At 27.3% G+C, this 24,976-nt stretch overlaps 1 protein-coding gene and 1 long non-coding RNA gene across 2 annotated transcripts in view; one reads left to right on the top strand and one right to left on the bottom strand.

Annotated features, from left to right (window-relative positions):
* imd (immune deficiency) overlaps nucleotides 1-24,976 on the top strand; it is a 90,942-nt gene that overhangs the window by 13,884 nt on the left and 52,082 nt on the right. The gene's annotated exons all lie outside the window — the stretch shown is intronic.
* On the bottom strand, nucleotides 9,329-9,850 carry LOC135959972 (uncharacterized). The gene is made up of 3 exons (XR_010576566.1): nucleotides 9,783-9,850; nucleotides 9,520-9,623; nucleotides 9,329-9,462 (listed from the first exon to the last, which is right to left on the bottom strand). It is a non-coding gene; the product is annotated as an uncharacterized LOC135959972 (long non-coding RNA).

Genomic DNA, 24,976 nt, shown 5'->3' with positions numbered 1-24,976 from the left:
TTGACCTTTGACCTTCACGATTCAAAGGTTATCGTTTTCCGATTTTAGTAAAACTTTCAGAACATATTTAAAATTACAAGGACTATAATATTGTGAATAGGTTTTACTTAAAATTTATAACAGTAAGGAAATTGGACTCATTCGCCTAAATATGGACAAAAAATTTGTTTTTCTTGAAAAACGCAAAATTTCAATCGCAGGTACGGAAAAACTGTAAGAGGTATTGACATAATTTTTTCATATTTTTATTCCCTATTTTGATCTCAATAAACCCCAATGTGATGATCGAAAAAATCTGAAATTTGTTTAACAAAATTTTTAAAAATTTGAAAATAGAGTTTTGAAACAGCCGTTAAAAAAAATTATTTTTTTTGGCCATACCTGCGAATAGGTTAACGATATCCTACGAAGACAAAAACTCATATACAAGTAAATATGGACATATTTTAAGTAAAAATGAGCTTTTATTTTAATTTTTCTCGAAATATCTAAATTTTTTTTCTAAATTTTTTGTTCAAGTGGTCTGAAACACGGTAATGGTCTGGCGAATTTGTAATAACTTTAACATTTTTTAATCAAATTTTGTCATTTATATCTCATTACAACGATAATTACGTACATATTTCGATTCTTTTGCATTCAATTGCAAAAGTATTTATTTAGTAGCAAATTTTTTTCAAAAACTGAAAAATTTGCATTTTTCTCTAATTTTGGCGATAATACAGTTTTTGGGTCATTTTGAACCAAAGGAGATACAGGGTTAATTTCCAAAACTTTTTTTTAATGTAATATTCATTAATATAAATAAATCTACATATTTCTAGAAAACAATGCAGAAAGCTAACGAGTTTCACCTATTTATTCCATATTAACAGTACAATTTTGCATATATCTGAACTTTGACCTCGATGCGCGTCCAGAAATCGTTGCCCGATTTGGCTCAAATTTTCAGCACTTAACATTTAGGCCTAGTGTCACAATATTCCACCCGGCACTCTTTGAAATCTAAAAAAAAAAAATCGGCTGTCACTCTAATATACAATCTTATTTAACAAATATTAGGTCAAAAACCTTAGTTGTTAGTACCTATGTAAAAATATTTATTTTGTATTCATAATTTATTATGATTATAAAGTTTTTTTATAAATAAATAAATAAATAAATAAATAAATAAATAAATAAATAAATAAATAAATAAATAAATAAATAAATAAATAAATAAATAAATAAATAAATAAATAAATAAATAAATAAATAAATAAATAAATAAATAAATAAATAAATAAATAAATAAATAAATAAATAAATAAATAAATAAATAAATAAATAAATAAATAAATAAATAAATAAATAAATAAATAAATAAATAAATAAATAAATAAATAAATAAATAAATAAATAAATAAATAAATAAATAAATAAATAAATAAATAAATAAATAAATAAATAAATAAATAAATAAATAAATAAATAAATAAATAAATAAATAAATAAATAAATAAATAAATAAATAAATAAATAAATAAATAAATAAATAAATAAATAAATAAATAAATAAATAAATAAATAAATAAATAAATAAATAAATAAATAAATAAATAAATAAATAAATAAATAAATAAATAAATAAATAAATAAATAAATAAATAAATAAATAAATAAATAAATAAATAAATAAATAAATAAATAAATAAATAAATAAATAAATAAATAAATAAATAAATAAATAAATAAATAAATAAATAAATAAATAAATAAATAAATAAATAAATAAATAAATAAATAAATAAATAAATAAATAAATAAATAAATAAATAAATAAATAAATAAATAAATAAATAAATAAATAAATAAATAAATAAATAAATAAATAAATAAATAAATAAATAAATAAATAAATAAATAAATAAATAAATAAATAAATAAATAAATAAATAAATAAATAAATAAATAAATAAATAAATAAATAAATAAATAAATAAATAAATAAATAAATAAATAAATAAATAAATAAATAAATAAATAAATAAATAAATAAATAAATAAATAAATAAATAAATAAATAAATAAATAAATAAATAAATAAATAAATAAATAAATAAATAAATAAATAAATAAATAAATAAATAAATAAATAAATAAATAAATAAATAAATAAATAAATAAATAAATAAATAAATAAATAAATAAATAAATAAATAAATAAATAAATAAATAAATAAATAAATAAATAAATAAATAAATAAATAAATAAATAAATAAATAAATAAATAAATAAATAAATAAATAAATAAATAAATAAATAAATAAATAAATAAATAAATAAATAAATAAATAAATAAATAAATAAATAAATAAATAAATAAATAAATAAATAAATAAATAAATAAATAAATAAATAAATAAATAAATAAATAAATAAATAAATAAATAAATAAATAAATAAATAAATAAATAAATAAATAAATAAATAAATAAATAAATAAATAAATAAATAAATAAATAAATAAATAAATAAATAAATAAATAAATAAATAAATAAATAAATAAATAAATAAATAAATAAATAAATAAATAAATAAATAAATAAATAAATAAATAAATAAATAAATAAATAAATAAATAAATAAATAAATAAATAAATAAATAAATAAATAAATAAATAAATAAATAAATAAATAAATAAATAAATAAATAAATAAATAAATAAATAAATAAATAAATAAATAAATAAATAAATAAATAAATAAATAAATAAATAAATAAATAAATAAATAAATAAATAAATAAATAAATAAATAAATAAATAAATAAATAAATAAATAAATAAATAAATAAATAAATAAATAAATAAATAAATAAATAAATAAATAAATAAATAAATAAATAAATAAATAAATAAATAAATAAATAAATAAATAAATAAATAAATAAATAAATAAATAAATAAATAAATAAATAAATAAATAAATAAATAAATAAATAAATAAATAAATAAATAAATAAATAAATAAATAAATAAATAAATAAATAAATAAATAAATAAATAAATAAATAAATAAATAAATAAATAAATAAATAAATAAATAAATAAATAAATAAATAAATAAATAAATAAATAAATAAATAAATAAATAAATAAATAAATAAATAAATAAATAAATAAATAAATAAATAAATAAATAAATAAATAAATAAATAAATAAATAAATAAATAAATAAATAAATAAATAAATAAATAAATAAATAAATAAATAAATAAATAAATAAATAAATAAATAAATAAATAAATAAATAAATAAATAAATAAATAAATAAATAAATAAATAAATAAATAAATAAATAAATAAATAAATAAATAAATAAATAAATAAATAAATAAATAAATAAATAAATAAATAAATAAATAAATAAATAAATAAATAAATAAATAAATAAATAAATAAATAAATAAATAAATAAATAAATAAATAAATAAATAAATAAATAAATAAATAAATAAATAAATAAATAAATAAATAAATAAATAAATAAATAAATAAATAAATAAATAAATAAATAAATAAATAAATAAATAAATAAATAAATAAATAAATAAATAAATAAATAAATAAATAAATAAATAAATAAATAAATAAATAAATAAATAAATAAATAAATAAATAAATAAATAAATAAATAAATAAATAAATAAATAAATAAATAAATAAATAAATAAATAAATAAATAAATAAATAAATAAATAAATAAATAAATAAATAAATAAATAAATAAATAAATAAATAAATAAATAAATAAATAAATAAATAAATAAATAAATAAATAAATAAATAAATAAATAAATAAATAAATAAATAAATAAATAAATAAATAAATAAATAAATAAATAAATAAATAAATAAATAAATAAATAAATAAATAAATAAATAAATAAATAAATAAATAAATAAATAAATAAATAAATAAATAAATAAATAAATAAATAAATAAATAAATAAATAAATAAATAAATAAATAAATAAATAAATAAATAAATAAATAAATAAATAAATAAATAAATAAATAAATAAATAAATAAATAAATAAATAAATAAATAAATAAATAAATAAATAAATAAATAAATAAATAAATAAATAAATAAATAAATAAATAAATAAATAAATAAATAAATAAATAAATAAATAAATAAATAAATAAATAAATAAATAAATATAGAACAGAGTTTCAATTTTTGGTATTGAAAATAGAACAAAATTTAAATAAATTAAAATTTAAAAATTTTTTAGAACTCTGTGTGTCTGGTGAAAATTCAAGAGGCACCAACACATACACATTTTTGTTACAACAGTTCATTTCCAAATAAATAAACTGAACGAAAATACTGCAGTATAATTTAGGGACAATAAGTGCGATTAGTTCGTAAACAAATATGAACAAAAGGGAATACAAAACAATATACAAAATCCTAACGGACAAATGAACCAAACAACAATGATCATACAATTGGTAAATAAGACAATTTAAGTAAACATTAAGGTAGCTCACAAACAATAAATATAAACAAACCGAAATAATTCAAAATTAATAAAAATAAAAATCGTAATAAATTTAAATAAATAAATATATGAGCCATCGGCGACATTCCCACCCCCCGTGGATCGGCAACGATTCACTACTCCAAATCAAGGACTGCTAGTTTGGAAAATGTGCGTTTAAGTATTCCACTACTTGTTTGGACATCAGTTCTTCGGATTACACCATCACTGCCAGGAAACACATTTACGACACGACCTCTCTTCCAATCTCGACGGGAAACAGCTGGATCACAAATTAGTACAAGATCTCCCGGGGCCACATGCTTCGAATATTCGCACCATTTGGACCGTCTTGTAAGTGTGGGCAAATATACCACAATCCATCTTTTCCAAAAATGATCTCGTTGCTGTCGAGCAATTCGCCACTGCTTCTTCAGTACCACTGGCTTTGTAATTTCAATACCTTCTGGCGTTTGAGCCGTATTTGCAAAACCCAACAAGAAATTATTAGGCGTCAATAGTTCTTCGTCTTCAGGACTGACAGGCAAGTGGGTCGAGAGTTCACGATGTTTTCGGCTTCAATTAAAAAACTATGCAAGGTGTGCTCTTTTGGGGCGACTTCTTTTAGGGTTACTCTTAAAACCTTTTTAACACATATACCACCTTCTGCAGGATTATGTGGACAATTAAACTGCCATTTAATGCCCCTTGTGGACAACTCATCTTCAATTTTAACCAGATCAAATACTTCATCAAATCTCTGCGCTTCTTGGTTAACTCCAACAAAATTCTTTCCGTTATCACTCCGAATCTTCAACGGGGTGCCACGACGATTTATAAAATTCCGTATAGCCAAAATACACGAATCAGTAGAGAGATCATAGGCCACTTCTAAATGTACTGCTCTGATTGTAAGGCACGTAAACAGGGCAACCCAACGTTTTTCATGACGTCTACCAACAGTCACATTTAATGGGCCAAAATAGTCAAAACCAGTATAAGTAAATGGCCGGACATATGGAGTTAGTCTATCACTTGGCAACGATCCCATAAAAGGAGCTTCTGGAACGGCACGACGAATCTTACAAATGTTGCAATTTTATGTGGTCTTTTCAACATGTGTGTGAAGATAAATTTAAATTTATTTAGCACAGACCTAAACCACATATTTAGCTCAGCCCATTTTGCAGTTAACAGAGCACTGTTAATCACTTAGCAGTCATAATACTTGAATTATAATAAACAAATTTATACCTACAATATCTGAAATAATTTCAGAATAAGAAAAAAAATGGAAAAAATTAAAAAAAAAATAATAGATGGAACTGTGGTAGTGGGATATCTGAAATAATTTTGGGATTCCAATAAATTTGTCATAGTCATATATAGTGTCATATCCGAGCCCTTTTCCTAATTTCCATAGTGGCCAAAAATGCTCTCCAGATTTATTTTTTCACAAAACTCAAATTTATTGGAATCCCAAAAATATTTCAGATATCCCACTACCACAGTTCCATTAAGTGACCCTAGGACTACCATTTCTATATAGTGTCATATCCGAGCCCTTTTCCTAATTTCCATAATGGCCAAAAATCCTCTCCAGATTTATTTTTTCACAAAACTCAAATTTATTGGAATCCCAAAATTATTTCAGATATCCCACTACCACAGTTCCATTATGTGACCCTAGGACTACCATTTCTATATAGTGTCATATCCGAGCCCTTTTCCTAATTTCCATAATGGCCAAAAATCCTCCAGATTTATTTTTTCACAAAACTCAAATTTATTGGAATCCTGATATTACGATGGGTTCAAATATCCATCTATTATTTCAGATGGATAGTTTTTTTTAATTTTTTCCATTTTTTTTCTTATTCTGAAATTATTTCAGATATTGTAGGTATAAATTTGTTTATTATAATTCAAGTATTATGACTGTTAAGTGATTAACAGTGCTCTGTTAACTGCAAAATGGGCTGAGCTAAAATATGTGGTTTAGGTCTGTGCTAAATAAATTTAAATTTATCTTCACACACATCTTTTCAACAGATTTCGTAGTCGTGGAATCCAGAACCTTTTCCTTATTTCGCCAATGGTAGCCTCAAAACATTGCCACACACAATATTACAGCGATCGAAACGATAAGAAGCAAAAACGAAATCTCAAGTGTAACAATATAGAACAAACAAATGTAAGGATGTGTAAAGAAATAAAAAAGGTGATAAAAGAAACAAATGTCAAACAAAATAAGTTATCATTCTCTGACGCATTGAAAAACAACATGGCATTGCCAGAAGTGAAAAATCAAGTACCTTTAATAATTAAACCAAAAGAAAAACAAAAAATTGAAAAAACGAAAGACGATTTAAATAAAAAAGTGGATCCGGTAAATTTTAAAATAACAAACATTGAAAATAGGAAAAATGGTACATTAGTGATACAAAGTGAAAATATAGATGAAAGAGAAAAAATAAAAACCGCGATTGAAACCAAAATGAGTGAAAGTTATGACATAAAAGTCCCAAATGAGATTGATATGTCTATTGTCTTAACTGATATGAGTTTTAAATACGAAGATAGAGATCTGATTGAAAAATTAAAAAAACAAAATCAGATTTTGGAAAACAGCAAGATTGAACTAATTAAAGTGTATGAAATTAAGAGAAATAATAGAACCATATTTAACGCAAAATTAAAAATTGACAGTGAAACATACCCAAAAATAGTATCGGCTCAAAAGCTCAACGTCGGATGGGAGAAATGTAGAGTTTTTGATGCAACAGAAATAATACAATGTTTTAAATGCAAGGGTTTCAATCAGAGTTTAAAATTACTACTATATTAGTCAAAAAATTGCAAAAAAATTCATAATTTTACTGAAAACTGCAACAAATATTTAACAAGATAATATTTCATTGTATACATACTAAAAATATAAATACTATTTACAAATTCCATATATGCACAAGCTTCATGGTAGAAATATTTGTCGCAGTTTTTCCAAAAATATTTTGCCTTACAAAATATTTTACGTTGCAGCTAGAAGACAAAATGAAAATTTTTAATTTTTAAAACTTTTGCTGCCTAAATATATGTATATTTTTGGTTAGCAAAAACAAATTAAATTGCTTGTGTATAATATACAAAAAAAATACTACAAAAACATCATACATGCAAACAAATTGCAGCGTGAAAACCATAAACTGCAAACGATATGCGCAGTGAAAAATTCAAACAATGAAAATATGGAAGATGCTAAAAGTAGACTGCCAAACCATACGAAGTTGAAAAATGTAAAGTACGAAATTGTGCAAAGTTAAAAATGTTTAAAGCGAAAATGTTTATTTTTAAAATATTTCCGCCGCATATATGGTTTTGTTTTGCCGCATATAGTCATTGAGTAGAAAAATGTGAAAAAAACTATGAAGTTGATTTGGGTGTACAAAATAAAAAATTGTATTGAAATGTGTGTTAATAAAGAATTTTAGTGCAATAAAATAGAAGTTTTATTTTTTGAGGTATGTAATTGTATGTATTGTGAAAGATAAATTAAATTAAATAAGATTCTGGACAAAGGATAGCTAGCGGAGTATATTATTATTGAATTTTTTTATTGATTTGCTTTTTAATACGAATTCAAATGTATTCATGCTGGTGGTAATAGGAGTCCAGAAAAATTAGTAAGAAAAAAAATAATTTTGTATGTAAAGCGGTTAAAAAAGGATATATAATGCAACAACAAAATGTGACAACAACAGCCAAATACCATAAATAACAGGATCATTCTCTGTTGCTTATTTGTTTTTTTGTTCTCCTGTTAGAAATACTACGAATGGATACGAAAAACACAAACAAAGTCGATCATTTACGCTCTCACTTGATATTTGTATACAGTAAAATTTTCTTCACTGCAGAATTATATTTTCAGGAACTTTCTTAAATTTCGTATTTCCTGTTATTTATAACCTCTTTGTATTCATTTGTAGTGATAAATTATTCTTGCTGTCATGCATGTGTCCTTTCATAATCTGGTTGTTGCATTTTCTATCCCTTTTTAACTCTTTTCCTTTCTTTTGTTGATGCTTACATTTTCTACCATTCCTCTTTATCCTTTTTTCTCCTGCTACAAAATCACTCACGATCACGATTGAACCTATTTATGTATTTGTTTATGATTTTTGCATAAATTGTTGTTGTATGTACACACATACAGCAATTTTATATCATAATTACCTACTTGTGTGTATAAGTTGATGTTGTTGCAGTTAATTTCCTTTTGTTCCTGTTGTACTTATACCTGTGCCTTTTTTGCATTATATCTTACACATAAAATTGTTCTTCCACAATTATTTTCTATGCTGCTTATTTTTTTGTTTGTTCTCCTGTTACAAATTTTACGAAAGGAAACATTTGAATGTACAACACTTTATTATGATAGATTTTATTCATAAAATGAATGATCCTGTTATTTATGGTATTTGGCTGTTGTTGTCAAATTTTGTTGTTGCATTATATATCCTTTTTTAACCGCTTTACATACAAAATTATTTTTTTTCTTACTAATTTTTCTGGACTCCTATTACCACCAGCATGAATACAATTCGTATTAAAAAAGCAAATCAATAAAAAAATTCAATAATAATATCCTCCGCTAGCTATCCTTTGTCACAGAATATACAGAAGTGTCAAATTTGACGTTTAAAAAACGCCAAATCAGATGTTAGGGCAGTTCTCATAAAAAGAGATAGCAATATATTTTGTACTACAATACTAAGGAAATGTATTGGCAGGAATTTTCAAAGCTATACAAAACGATTTTCTAATACATACATTTATGGACAATCTGCTGTGGTACCACTCTGCAAATACGCCTTACGGCTCCAGAGGAAATTTGCTGATAATTTAGCTCTCCATGAAAATACACTGATGAACGATATGTATGAGTTTGAGAAGGAAATAGAGTGGTCAAGATGTACTTACCTGTCTCCAATAGGTATTTTGAACCAATTAATTGACAACGACGATCCCGTTCAGCTTATACTACCGGATTTCTACAGGGAAACACTCCCAGGCTCCCATAGGGGCTGAAAGGAAGGAAATAAGAAAGAAACTGATATTTTATTTATACATTTATTTTATTATACAATTTGTATTTTCGAATACTAATGATTGTCTATTTTATATTATTATAATTAATTTTAATTATTCCAATTTATGAACTTTTTACACTTTGTAATATTTACAATTCGTTAACATTCTGTGATATAAATGTTCTCTGTTTGTTATTGTTATTAACAGCTGTTTAGTTTAAGTTTTATTTAGTTTTATGTTTATTTATTTTGTTTACAGACTATCGCTCTGTTCGTCACACCTAATGCCGGGAGCAAGCATTTTTTTTCATATATTGAGCTGTTCGCTTTTACTTATTAATTTTTTTAAGCAAGTTGCTTTTGCCTCACACATAGTGTATTAGAATAAGACAATAATAGTTCTAAGATTATATTTTGTTATACGGTCGTTTGTATCTCATATTAAAAAAAAAAAAGTCTCAATAAAGTGTTTACTTACTTACTTACTTGTACTACAATATCAGTGATGTGTTAAAGCAAAACGCTATATACAACACGAATTTGGTAGACAAAGAAATGTGAACAAAACAAACAAATAAATTTGTAAGACAATTTTTTCGTAGTCTGTGGCACAAAATTTTTTAAAATGGAAAATTATAAAAATGTTTGTGGTGTTTACGTGTAAATTTAAATGAAACAAAATTCTTGGTTGTTTTTTACATTTGCAAAATAAAACTCCACATGTACAATGGCAATTAAAAGTGAAATATTACAAAAATAAATGATTGCATCAAACTAAATCGGAAAGAAATTGAATTATTGCGGCAGAAAATTAAGACTAAAACAAAATGAAAAGGGCAGTTACTAAAAATGAAACAAATATAGAACTATATTATTTTCTGTCTCGTGACGCCTCTGTATACTTTGTGCCTTAGTCCAGAATCTTATTTAATTTATCTTTCACAATACATACAATTACATACCTCAAAAAATAAAACTTCTATTTTATTGCACTAAAATTCTTTATTAACACATATTTCAATACAATTTTTTATTTTGTACACCCAAATCAACTTCATAGTTTTTTTTTCACATTTTTCTTTTCACGCTGCAATTTGTTTGCATGTATGATGTTTTTGTAGTAATTTTTTTGTATATTATACACAAGCAATTTTATTTGTTTTTGCTAACCAAAAATATACATATTGTTACGTTTTAACCTTTTCAAAACGCTGGTTTATTTCCTTTAAATAAACCGGATACTTTTGATTGCAAATAAAAGCCGTTTAGTAGTTTGAAAATTGTAACAACTCTTTATTTCTTTAAAATGTACAACAACAACAGAATTAAATAGCCACTCAATGTTTTTTATACACGTTTATAAATTCTCAGAATTACAGACACAATTTATAATGTACACGAATTTACTTTGAAAACACAACACACTTTAAGGCACTTAGATGATGTTTATTCGAAAAGCGTCTCTGATAAACTCACTAACGACTGCAACCTCTGCCACTATTTATAACACTGCATTACCTAGAAAGCTCTTTAACTGTCAAAGTTCGAATATTCTAGGTCATACGCCATCTGTGGTGTACTTTCTACAATGTTCTTTAACTGATTATTCGAACTCGAATACAGCGTTGCCAACTTACAATCAAATCAACTGAAAGCTTTTATTTAACAATGCCCACAGATATGTTACAGTTTTACAGCACTGTTACTTGAAAGCATTATGCTACTTTTAAATCAGCCGTTAAGATCGTTATATTTGAATTCAAGTACAATTTCGTAACACTGCCCATGGCATAGATTCACTTCTCCCATATGCAGCTAGTCGTTGTCTAGATGTACGACCTTAATTCCCGATATCAGTCTTCCACATTTCCGTATTCTATAAACCATGTCGTCCAATTTCTTAACTGCCCTATGTGGTCCTTTGCAGTGATTCCTTAATTTGGATGACAAACCCTTATTACTTTGTGAGCTATATCTGGTTTTCATTTGGTCATCTATCATTTTAATTCGGCTCCGAACGAGTTCATGCATTTCTTTTTCTGCTGAAGCACCTTCACCCATCTTGGAACCCGGCCTGATGATCTTTTCTCTGCGGGACAGACCTATCTCTCCAACAGGAACCATTCTGTCGTTGCACTGTTCAACGAGGGCCTCCATTGTTACATGGCCACTTCTCACATCCGCTGGTTCCAACACCAACAAACCATTGTCTATACAATCCTCCACTTCCTCACGGGCCCATACCAAATCCTCTGCCTCAGTGCTAGCTCTTTTTAAAGGTGGCTCCTGTAATACTTGATGATTCGCCAGCTGGTTATTTCTTGATGGTGAAACATATCTGGTTTGCTTTAATGGTGCTCTACAGTTTCGCTGAATATGACCAATTTTACCACAGTTATAACATTTAATTTTGGATTTACATTGCTTCTCAGTTAAAGCCTCTACAACTGTCTCTTTTTGACATTGAATATTATTCAAGTCCGACTCCTTTTTATCGATGCCATCCACTCTGTTGTTAATAACATCAGACACTTTCTGAATTTTCTTATCTGTGGCTCTAGAAGATTCTTGAAGTTTTGTTAGAAGTTTATCGTTGTTTACTCTGAAAGTTTATTTAACTTCAGCTAACAGCTTCTCGTTCTTTACTCGAAGTGCAGCTAGAAGCTTGTCGTTGTTTACTCGAAGTGCAGCTAGAAGCTTCTCGTTATTTACTTTATAAGTTTCTTGAAGTTTCATTTGCATTCCTTCCATCTTTTCCATAATAGCCACAAACATTGTGCTTAAATCCATGCTGCTTGTTGCTGAACGTGTAAAAACTTCCATTTCTTCCTTATATTCGAATTCGTAAGCTCCAATGTCAATATCACGCTGCTTGAATTCGTCTATCAGCCTATTCTGCAATTCTGCCTTATTACCTGCTATTGGTAGCTCCAACTTACTCAATTCTTTCTTGAGTTGTTCAACTTTTAGTTCTTCAAACTTCATGCTTATTAATTTGCAATCCCACTTCTGACACCAATTGTTACGTTTTAACCTTTTCAAAACGCTGGTTTATTTCCTTTAAATAAACCGGATACTTTTGATTGCAAATAAAAGCCGTTTAGTAGTTTGAAAATTGTAACAACTCTTTATTTCTTTAAAATGTACAACAACAACAGAATTAAATAGCCACTCAATGTTTTTTATACACGTTTATAAATTCTCAGAATTACAGACACAATTTATAATGTACACGAATTTACTTTGAAAACACAACACACTTTAAGGCACTTAGATGATGTTTATTCGAAAAGCGTCTCTGATAAACTCACTAACGACTGCAACCTCTGCCACTATTTATAACACTACATTACCACCTAGAAAGCTCTTTAACTGTCAAAGTTCGAATATTCTAGGTCATACGCCATCTGTGGTGTACTTTCTCGAATACAGCGTTGCCAACTTACAATCAAATCAACTGAAAGCTTTTATTTAACAATGCCCACAGATATGTTACAGTTTTACAGCACTGTTACTTGAAAGCATTATGCTACTTTTAAATCAGCCGTTAAAATCCTTATATTTGAATTCAAGTACAATATATTTAGGCAGCAAAAGTTTTAAAAATGAAAAATTTTCATTTTGTCTTCTAGCTGCAACGTAAAATATTTTGTAAGGCAAAATATTTTTGGAAAAACTGCGACAAATATTTCTACCATGAAGCTTCTGCATATATGGCATTGGTTTATAGTTTGTATATTTTCAGTATTTGTGCACATTAATATGAAAACGATTCATATTTATTGCGCAGTCGGTAGTCAAATGTAAAAAACGTTTAACTAATTTTAAACCCTGGTTTCAATCATAAATCTGTGGACTGTAAAAATGATGAAGAATGTTTTAGATGTAATGGAAACCATAAAACAAAGGAATGTAATAAAGAATATATAAATAAATGCATTAACTGTATCAGAATTAATAAGATGCTGAATTTGGGACTTGACGAGAATCATGCAACCATAAGTAAAGAATGTCCGGTGTACCAAAATAAATTAAAGTTAAAAAAGAGAAGAATGGGATTAATGGATTAACAATTAAAGAGTATACATGGAATTTACACTAACATACAAGGTCTAACTAACAACCTTAATCAGTTGGAAGCAATTGCAAATACGGATAAACTAGATTTTATTATATTAACGGAAACTCATTTACCAGAAAAAGTATATGAAGATGAAATACAATTAGAAGGATATCATCAATTTGCAACATTGTCAAACTCTACGAGAACAGGTGGATTAATCATATATTTCAATAAAGAATGGCAAGTGAACTTATTACAAGAAAGGGTATGTGATTCGAAATACTGGATAAGTGCATACACTGCAAAATACAAGAAAATCTCAATGATAATAGCTGCATATAGATCACCTGTATATAGATCACCTAGCAGTCAAGATTCAGAATTTTACGAAGTATTCGAGGAAACAATGGAAAAACTTAGTGAAAAAACAACGGATATAATTGTTGCAGGAGATTTTAATTTTGATTGGGCCAAAGAAAGTGAGAAGAAGTTAGAACAGATCATTAATGATAATGGATTAAAGCAAGTCATAACAGAATATACAAGAATAACACGTAATTCAAGAACAATAATTGACCATGTTATAACAAATAAAATAAATACGAAAGTAAATAATAGTAACAAAAATAAAATATCTGATCACGAAATAATTGAAATTGCAATAAACGATGAGAAAAGAAAACATTCAAATAAAAAAGAAATAGAGTTTTTTAAATACAACAAAAATAGATTTCAAAGAGAAGTTAATGAAATAAATTATGATGAAAGCCAAGATCTGAACAATAATGTAAATATTTTTGATGAAACTATTGAAAACGCAATAAAAAGACTATCAGTAAAGAAGACAGTAAATGAGAATAGTTTAAAAAATAAATGGTTTAATAGGCAACTACAACGTTTAAAAAATGAAAAAATAATAAAATATAATATCGCAAAAACCGAAAACACATATGCAGCATGGAATAACTACAAAATGGCAAGAAACATATATAAAATAAAGCTTGAAAATGAAAAAAATACATATATTAACAGGCATATAAGCAAAACCAAAGATCAAAAAGAAATGTGGAAAAACATTAAAGACTTAGTCCTAAAGAAAAACCGATCTGTGATACAATCTGTGATATTTAATAATATAGAATATAATAACAATTGTGATATAGCGAACCAGTTTAACGAATATTTTGTGAACAGTATTAAGGAAATTAGAGATAATATAGAAAATGTGCAATATTTAAATGAAATACCTGTGATAAATGTTAAATTTAAATTTCGTGCAATATCAAACATAGAACTTAAAAATATGTGTAAAAGCCTAAAAAAGAAACCAGATTTTAAAAATTTAAATATTCATATTATCTTAGATAATTGGAATTTAATTGGAGATGTTGTACTGAAAATAGTAAATACATCGTTGGAAACAGGAATTTTTCCAGAAAATTGGAAAACATCAATGGTAACACCAAAATAAATGCAAAAACAAATAAATGTGAAGAATTTCGTCCGATAAATGCATTAAAACTATGTGAAAAAATTCTGGAAAAAACTGTTAAGATACAACTAGAAGATTACTTAGAAAAAAATAATATATTATCAAAATATCAATCCGGGTTTAGAAGAAGTTTTTCGTGTGAAACATCAGTGAATTATGTTATAAATAGATGGAAAATATTAACAAAAACCACAAAATTATGGCAATTTTTCTCGATTTTAAAAGAGCTTTTGAGACTATAGATAGAAACATTCTATTGCTAAAACTTTACAAATACGGAATAGAAGATAAAGAACTGAGTTGGTTTGAATCATATTTAACCAACAGAAAGCAAATAACGAAAGTAAACAATATTAAATCGAACGAAATAAATAATGAGTATGGGGTTCCACAGGGATCGATCCTAGGAGCTCTACTATTTATTATTTACATAAATGATATGCCAAACGTACTTAACAGATGAGAAATAGTGCTATACGCGGACGATACTCTAATTTTTAATGAATCCGAAAATGAAATACAAAGCCAAAACGATCTAATTCAAAACATATTAAATATAAACACCTGGTTGAAAATGAATAAATTAAAACTAAACGAAAATAAGACGAAAATAATGGAAATAAACATGAACAGTAATACAATTTTTAAAATTAATGATAAAATAATAGAGAAAGTGGATAAGATAAAATACTTAGGTTTTATAATAGATAAAAACATGAACTTAAAAGATCATATAGAATATATTTGCAAAAAGATTGGAAAAAATATTGGTTTTTTTAGGAGAATAAGAAGCAAAATATCGACAATTACTGCTATAAATATGGGGGATTTCATGTCAAGTGAACCAATTTTTGAAATCGATGTCTTCCGATCGGGATGAAATTTGCACCAAGGTTAGCTCTATTGGATAGTAACTCAGACACAATTTTTCAACAACATCGGTCGAGAACTCTCTGAGTTATAGGGGGTAAAATTTTGACAATTTGGTCAAACAGGGGTTTTTTCTTATCCATGTAACTTATTACCTATTGTTCTTAGCAAAATGTGTTCCAAATAGTATAGATAGCTATTTCTTCGATCTTTCGAAAATAAATATTTAAAAAAAAAAATAAAAAATTTTTAATATTTTTTTTCCGAAATCAAAAACTTTTTTGACTTTTTTTTAAAATACGCTATTTTTTTTTATTTTTTTTTTTTTTCTTAAAATAAAGTTTAGATATTTTCCTTGAACACCTACTTGGTCGCTTAGTGGGATGCGAGTGGGATATCTATCAAAATAAATATTTTGTAACTCAAAACATAAAATTTTTGACTTTTTTTGCAAAATCAAAAACTTTGTTGACTTTTTTTTTCAAAATGGACCCTTTTTTAATCTTTTTTTTTAGGTCAAACAAAAGCTTAGATATTATCCTTGAAGACCCTTTATAAAATAATATTTTTTAACTCAAGACTTACAATTTTTGACTTTTTTTTTTGCAAATACGATTTTTTTTCCAAATGGGCCCTTTTTTTAAAATTTTTTTTGTAGTCAAAAGAAAGCTTAGGTCCATTCCTTTAAGATATTTTTAGTCCCTTAGTGGGATGCGAGTAGGATATCTATCAAAATAAATATTTTGTAACGCAAGACATACAATTTTTTAATTTTTTTTTGCAAAATCAAAATTTTTTTCCAATATGGGCCCTTTTTTAATTTTTTTTTTTGCTCAAAAGAAAGCCTAGGTCCATTCCTTTAAGATATTTTTAGTCCCTTAGTGGGATGCGAGTGGGATATCTATCAAAATAAATGTTTTAACACAAAAATTGTATGTCTTGAGTTACAAAACATTTATTTTGATATATATCCCACTCGCATCCCACTAAGCGATCAAAACCATCTTAAAGGAATAGGCCTAAGCTTTCTTTATAGCAAAAAAAAAAAATTACAAAAAGGGCCCATTTTAAAAAAAAGTCAAAAAAGTTTTTGATTTTGCCAAAAAATCAAAAATTGTATATCTTGAGTTACAAAATATTTATTTTGATAGATATCCCACTCGTATCCCACTAAGGGACCTAAAATATCTTAAAGGAATGGACCTATGCTTTCTTTTGACTAAAAAAAAATTTTTAAAAAAGGGCCCATTTTGAAAAAAAATTCGAATTTGCAAAAAAAAAGTCAATAATTGAATGTCTTGAGTTACAACATTTTTATTTTAATAGATATCCTACTCACATCTTCCTAAGTGACAAAATAGGTCTTAAAGGAAAAGACCTAAGCTTTCTTTTGAGCAAAAAAAAATTTAAAAAAAAAGTCCCATATTGGAAAAAAATTTCGATTTTGCAAAAAAAAATTAAAAAATTGTATGTCTTGCGTTACAAAATATTTATTTTGATAGATATCCCACTCGCATCCCACTAAGGGACTAAAAATATCTTAAAGGAATGGACCTAGGCTTTCTTTTGAGCAAAAAAAAAATTAAAAAAGGGCCCATATTGGAAAAAAATTTTGATTTTGCAAAAAAAAATTAAAAAATTGTATGTCTTGCGTTACAAAATATTTATTTTGATAGATATCCTACTCGCATCCCACTAAGGGACTAAAAATATCTTAAAGGAATGGACCTAAGCTTTCTTTTGACTACAAAAAAAATTTTAAAAAAAGGGCTCATTTGGAAAAAAAATCGTATTTGCAAAAAAAAAAGTCAAAAATTGTAAGTCTTGAGTTAAAAAATAATTATTTTGATAGATATCCCACTCGCATCCCACTAAGCGACCAAAAGGGTCTTCAAGGATAATATCTAAGCTTTTGTTTGACCTAAAAAAAAAGATTAAAAAAGGGTCCATTTTGAAAAAAAAAGTCAACAAAGTTTTTGATTTTGCAAAAAAAGTCAAAAATTTTATGTTTTGAGTTACAAAATATTTATTTTGATAGATATCCCACTCGCATCCCACTAAGCGACCAAGTAGGTGTTATTTTAAGAAAAAAAAAAATAAAAAAAAATAGCGTATTTTAAAAAAAAAGTCAAAAAAGTTTTTGATTTCGGAAAAAAAATATTAAAAATTTTTTATTTTTTTTTTTAAATATTTTTTTTCGAAAGATCGAAGAAATAGCTATCTATACTATTTGGAACACATTTTGCTAAGAACAATAGGTAATAAGTTACATGGATAAGAAAAAACCGCTGTTTGACCAAATTGTCAAAATTTTACCCCCTATAACTCAGAGAGTTCTCGACCGATGTTGTTGAAAAATTGTGTCTGAGTTACTATCCAATAGAGCTAACCTTGGTGCAAATTTCATCCCGATCGGAAGACATCGATTTCAAAAGTTGGTTCACTTGACATGAAATCCCCCATATATATAATACAATAATCAAACCACATTTTGAATTCGGTTCAACAATCTTATACACATGCTGCACAAATACACAAATAGAGAGACTGCAGAAACTACAAAATAAAGGTATGAGAGCTATAATTAAATGCAATAGGTTTACACCAATTCAATTTATGCTAGAAACACTAAAATGGCTAAACATCAGACAAAGACTCCAACTAAATACATTAACTTTTATATATAAAATTAAGATCGGAAGTGTTCCAGGATATTTAACAGAGCAACTAACATATGACAACGAAGTACAACCATACAATCTGCGAAATGCCAGCGATTTTAGGATACATAAAGCCACAAATAATGCCATGAAGAGATGCCTATTCTACAAAGGATTACAGTTATTCAACTTATTACCAAGTGATGTAAAAAGTGAACATTAATATATTTAAAAGAAATTATGTAGGTATTTTTTGTGAAAAATAATGTATATCAGAGCCTTTAAAAATTAAAATAATTTTAATCAAATGTTATATAGTTATAAGATAAAGTATTTAAAATACTACTAAATAAAAAATAATAATAAATAAACAAAAAAAATAAAATTTTGATGTTTCATTTTATTATGCACATGGGCAACAAATAGTTGTGTAAAGCGGTGAGAGGACGACAAAATAATAGGATGCCTGGGATCTAAAGGCAACCAACTCGCAGCATCAATACGATCAAAATATGGCGAAAGGGAAAATAACACGTTATCCTTTTTTAAAGAACCATCAGATTTTAAAACGTTTATTTCAAAGGCGAAACACTCTTCTTGGGACAGACGACACAGACTAGTTTCAGCAACCCTTAACTCTTCAGCACACAAGCATCTCGAACCATTACATTTATCATATTTTCGGCAGCGATTGATAAATCTCAGAACCCAAGCCATTGTTCGTTTAAGCCTGAGAAATGGAGAAAAACGATTAAAATCAATAACTAAATTTGTACTAACCAGCATGACAAATTTGGGGCGTAGTTCTTCTTCACACAAATCATCAGATTTCTCAGAATTCATATTCGGCTAGTCAGCTTCGTTTTCGTACAAAAATTGTGGCGCTTAGAACCAACGTGTTTCAATGGAAAAATAAAGTTTATTTTTAGCTCTTGTAGTATCATCGGCAACATTGAGAACTGTAGGCAACCATCTCCAATCATCTTCACTGGCATCAACAAAAATATGCAGCTCTAACTCCATGGACAACATTTCTTAGCTCTTGGCACCATTTATTCCACATCGCTTGTAATGACGCGGGCAACATCTCGTCCCAAAGTACACTATGTCTCCTGAGCATTTCAAAACTTTATGTATTTCCTTCACATAATGGGCAATACAGGGCGAACAGGCAGCTCCAAACGTCATCACAAGCATCTCATACACTTCCGGTGGACCACTAGCATCATCTCGCCACAAGAACCTCTGCGAACACCTGTCTTCCTCAGCAACAACAACTTGATGAAACATTTCCTTTATGTCCCCACAAACAGCTACGGAACCGATTCTAAAATTAAATAAAACTGATGGCAACGGTTTGTACTGCTGAGGGCCTTTCTAAAACTTTGAATTCAACGAGACACCTTCCACCTTTGCTGCTGCATCGAACACCATACGAATCTTCCCTGGCTTATTAGGGCTTACGACACCAAAGTGGGGCAAGTACCACGTTCTCGGATGAAATGTATCAACTTCACTCAATAATAATTTCCGTACATATCGCTTCTGCAAATATTCACTCATTAATTGTTTATAGGCCGCACCAAATTCAGGATTATTTTTCATTTTTCTTTCCATTCCAAAAAATCTATTAAGGGCCATGGAATAGCTATCCGGCAGGTCTACGTCATCATTACACCATAGTAGTCTGGATTCAAATCTTCCGGCAACCCTCTTCGTCGAATTTGTCAATATCTCTCGTGCACGTAAATCATCTCTTGACTCAATCACTGGTAGAGCCTTAACACCAAAATTTTCAGTTTCAAAATAATTTGCCACCAAATTATTTAAATTATCCAATTAGTACCTTTGGAGCCACACATTCATATGAGTTTAAAGGCACACCATGATTCTTTACTAAATCCGCATGACTAGGCAACTTCAAATTCGAGACACCATACACATTTTTCAAAGCATATTTCCTCTTCTTATTAACACCGCTCACATGAAGATCCACCACCATAACTTGTTCTTGTGCCGATTTACCACCATACCAACTCAAATTCAATTGACTTTGTCGTCCATGCAGACCAAGCTGTCTCACTAAAGAGCTATCCATCATCGTGACCGAAGAACCTTCATCTAGGGGTGCATAAGTTTCAATAGCACAATTTGGTCCATAAAGAACCACTGGGAGCACTCTGAACAACAAATCACTTCTTTCACTAGCACTGGAAACAACTAAGCACTGGCTCGACTGTTCAAGCTCTCTCTGTTGGCGGCACATTTACGGATCGTTCACTTGGTACATTAGGTTTAGTTTCATGCAACAATTTATTGTGATTTCTTTGACACATTTCCATTGGACACTGCTTACGCCGACGATAATCTTTACTTGAATGGCCACCACTGAGACACGAAAAACATAACTTCAATCTCTTCACTTCGTTTGTTTGTTTGATTATTAAGTTAATTAGATGCGTAGCATCTAAGATTTATTTGGCCTGTAAAATTACATAACGCCAACTCCAATTTTAGCAAGGATGTACTCGCTCATTATTAGCTATGTGTTTACTTATAAATTTTCATTTTCTCAGTGTTTTCTTTCATATCCTTTCATAACGTAACATCAATAGAATTTAGAAATTCGATAAGATGAATTATCTTTCCAGTTCCTTCGAATTGGAAGAAATCCTTAATATTGTTATATTTACTGATGATGGGAATCTTAATTCTCTCATCAGTGTAGAGTTGGAAATTAAATAGGATGTGGGAAGTATCCTCCATCGTTCCACAGTGTTCGCAATTTTCCGAAGGTTTGACACTCATTCGGTGTAACGTCTTTTTGCAGTAAGTGTGGCCAGAAAGAATTCGATTTGCAGTTCTAAAGTCGGAAGCCTTGAATTTTGTCATGTCAGTAATAGTATTATTAACCCATAAGTCCTTTAAAGTCATCGGAAATAGCCTACCATATTCGACACCTTTCGTAATCTTTATTTGAGTATATTCGGTATTCCATTCGCCACGTAAAAGAGATTCTATTACCAAGATTGCATCCTTGAGAGGCCACTTGATGTGTACCAGAGACCCTTTCCTAGAAGCCTCTTTGGCTGTTACGTCCGCTTTCTCATTTCCAGAGATGTTCATGTGCCCAGGAATGTAAATAATAAAAATTTTCTCAAATTGTGATTCATTACATTTGCTTATAATGTAATTTTGATGATCAGGATTCTGTAGAGCATAAAGACAGGATTTGAATCCGTAAAAATTGCCACCTTTTTGTATAAATTCCGAATAGCAAAATCAATTGCCAATTCAATTGCTAGAAGTTCTGCAGTCATTGAAGATAATATTCTAAAAGTATAGCAGGATTCGGCAGTATCGGTTTCCGGATGAAATAATGCAAATCCAGTAAAGTTGTTGGATACAGATCCATCAGTATATAAAATTTCAAATTCCTTGTGCTTAAAAAGTCTAATTTTTCGGCAAATAATCTTTTGACAATGTCCACATTCGCCTCTGCTTTTTTCTTACAAGAACCTTTGAAAAAATCTGTGTCGAAAATCATGTGATCATTGTGTTTATTCCTTGTAATTCATTAATATAGTTCGAAATTGTGAGTTTATATAGTAATGATTTTAAAATTTCCTTAGCTGTTATAAGGGTAATCCTGAATTTAGGAGGAAGTTCAATAGCCATGTGATACAGGATGTGTGTAGGTGTAGATCGCAGAAGGCCAAGTGCCTGTCTAAGGTAATTGTTGGTGTTGGTATTAATTATATTCAATGCATTTTTACCCATGTTGGAGAAAGTTGAGATAGCATATTCAATTCGAGGTCTTATAAAAGAGCGATATATTTGTAGAGCCCTATATGGAGCGATTCCAAAATTTCGATGATTAAGAATACGATAAAAGTTGCAAGATCTCTTTATATTGTAAAAGAATAAAGAACCTGTTGTGTTGTTTAGTGTTCAAAATAAGATTGATCTTCTTTATTTAAATCTTGTTCTTATATACTAATATTTTTACTAATTCTATGAGTGACTTTCTAAACTCACTCAATAACTTAAACTCTACTCAAAACAATTTCAATAAAAGTGCACTCAATGTATTTTGTTGTACTTGCATTAAACATACACCAAAAGTATTCCAGGTGGCACATGTTCTGCATTCCCATTACTTAGGTCAGTTTACAATAGTGACACACTTCAGAAACTGAAGGTATTACTACACAAACAACACACACAAATATAAACAAATATGCGGTTGGTTCAAAGTAACACTTTGTAACAGTTTAGTGCAACCCAATACACTGTATGCTTGCACTTGAACTAAATCAGAGTATGCATTTGTACTCTATAATATGCATACACTACAATATTATAAATAACATTCTTAATGTGATCCATGGATGAGTTGTTGTTCGAAATAGTACGTCATAAATATTTGATTGTTCTAACTTCGGGAATTGATTTCGAATCGATGATTAAGTTAAGTGGACGTGGTCTGTTGTTGAAATGAATTGCCTTTGTCTTCTCAAAATTAAATGATAATTCTAACTCCTTACATTGTGTCGACAAGCTAGTTAATTTATCCAGTAGATGTTGTCTCGCAGAATCGAAATTCCTATCGAATACTACCATAAAAAAATCATCCGCGAATTGAAAAATATGGTCCTTTCATCGTTAATTTCGTGTAAAATTGCCGTGAAGATGTTAAACAAGATGGGCGAAAGTGAGCTGCCTTGTGCCAAACCATTACTCGTTTGAGTTTCCTGGTTGCCAAGTACAAGAATTCTCTTTCCAAGAAAATTAAGCAGCCATTTTACTATATGGGTATTGAAATTCTTGCTCATCATAAAATTGCATAATAAATTGTGGTTGGTTTTGTCATAAGCTTTGTCGATATCCAAACAGGCCGCTACTACGTGAAGTCCCTTACTCTTAAGCTTGTAAACTGAATTGATGACATCATTAATGCATTGGGCGGTGGATCTCCCCCATACGATATCTCAGGTAATAAATTATTGACATCGATGTGATTCTCTATGTGGACCTTAATCAAAGCTTCGAGAGATTTAAAAAGAACCGAAAGAAGGCAAATGGGTCGATTATTAGAAATTATTGATGAATCCTTGTTCTTTTTCGGTACAGGACAGATAATAATTCGTCTCCAAGAGTCTGGAATTATACCATTTTGCCATAGTTTGTTGATTTCCTCAAATATTTTTCTTCTTCCGTCAGATATAAGATTCTGTAGAATCCTGTATGAAATCTCATCATCACCTTTTGCAGAATCAGGGTTTCGGGATGCAATATACTTTTCAAATTGTTCAAAGGATATCATGGGAATGTCCGAATTTGAAGAATCATTTATATTTTGTAAATTATTATTGACTATCGAAGAGTTGGATTCCGTTAATATCGATAGGAATTCCTTAATCTGGTCTAAGTTCCATGAATTGTTGACTTTCTTGGGTAATTGATATTTCTTTATTCTTGAAAGTTTTTTCCACATTTCTTTGATCGATTTTGGATGTGATAACTCATCCAAAAAATCATTAAACGCCTGATTTTTCTTTTCATTAATATATTTTCTAAGTTTAGTTTCGATGTCTCCGTAATTTTCGAGATTATGAATGGACTTATCCTTATGATATCTGTTTCTTGCTAAATTTCGTAGGCTAAATAACTTGTTTGCCTCAATTCCCCACCAACATTTGGGATAGTACCTATTCCCATCTGTTATTGTCATCGTGTTCTTGGTTCTAATATCTTTAATCGTTCTTGTAAAATTATTTAAATCGCCAATAACTTGAATATTGTTAATATTGTCATAAAATTCCTTCTTCTTAAGAATATATTTAAGATTCTTGTTCCTCGTAGTATTTGTAATTTCAATAATTATTGGACAGTGATTGCTACCAGTTTTTTAGAATTCAATACATTCCATGGAAAATTTTGTCTATTGCAAAAGGTTACATCTATGGCCGATGGTCTCGAATTTGGAGGTATAAATGTGTCAGAACCATTATTGATACAATTGTAGTTTGAGTTAATAAGAATATCCTCAATTATTATACCCTTATTATCGGATGAGTTCCTATTCCATAACTTGGATTTTGCGTTAAGATCGCCACAAATTATCGTAACACTTTTTTGACTTCTTGCATAATTGAAAATTTTTCTCATCTCATTACTAAATTCTTGAATATCCATGTTGGGAGGGCTATAATTGCAGATTATCGTGATGTTATTTTTTAGATTTATAGTTGAAATAGAT

The sequence above is a fragment of the Calliphora vicina genome, chromosome 5 (genome assembly GCF_958450345.1).
Source record: "Calliphora vicina chromosome 5, idCalVici1.1, whole genome shotgun sequence".
Taxonomy (NCBI): Eukaryota; Metazoa; Arthropoda; class Insecta; order Diptera; family Calliphoridae; genus Calliphora; species Calliphora vicina.
Note: the sequence above shows the minus strand (reverse complement) of the source record. Positions and strands in the feature narration are given on the sequence as shown.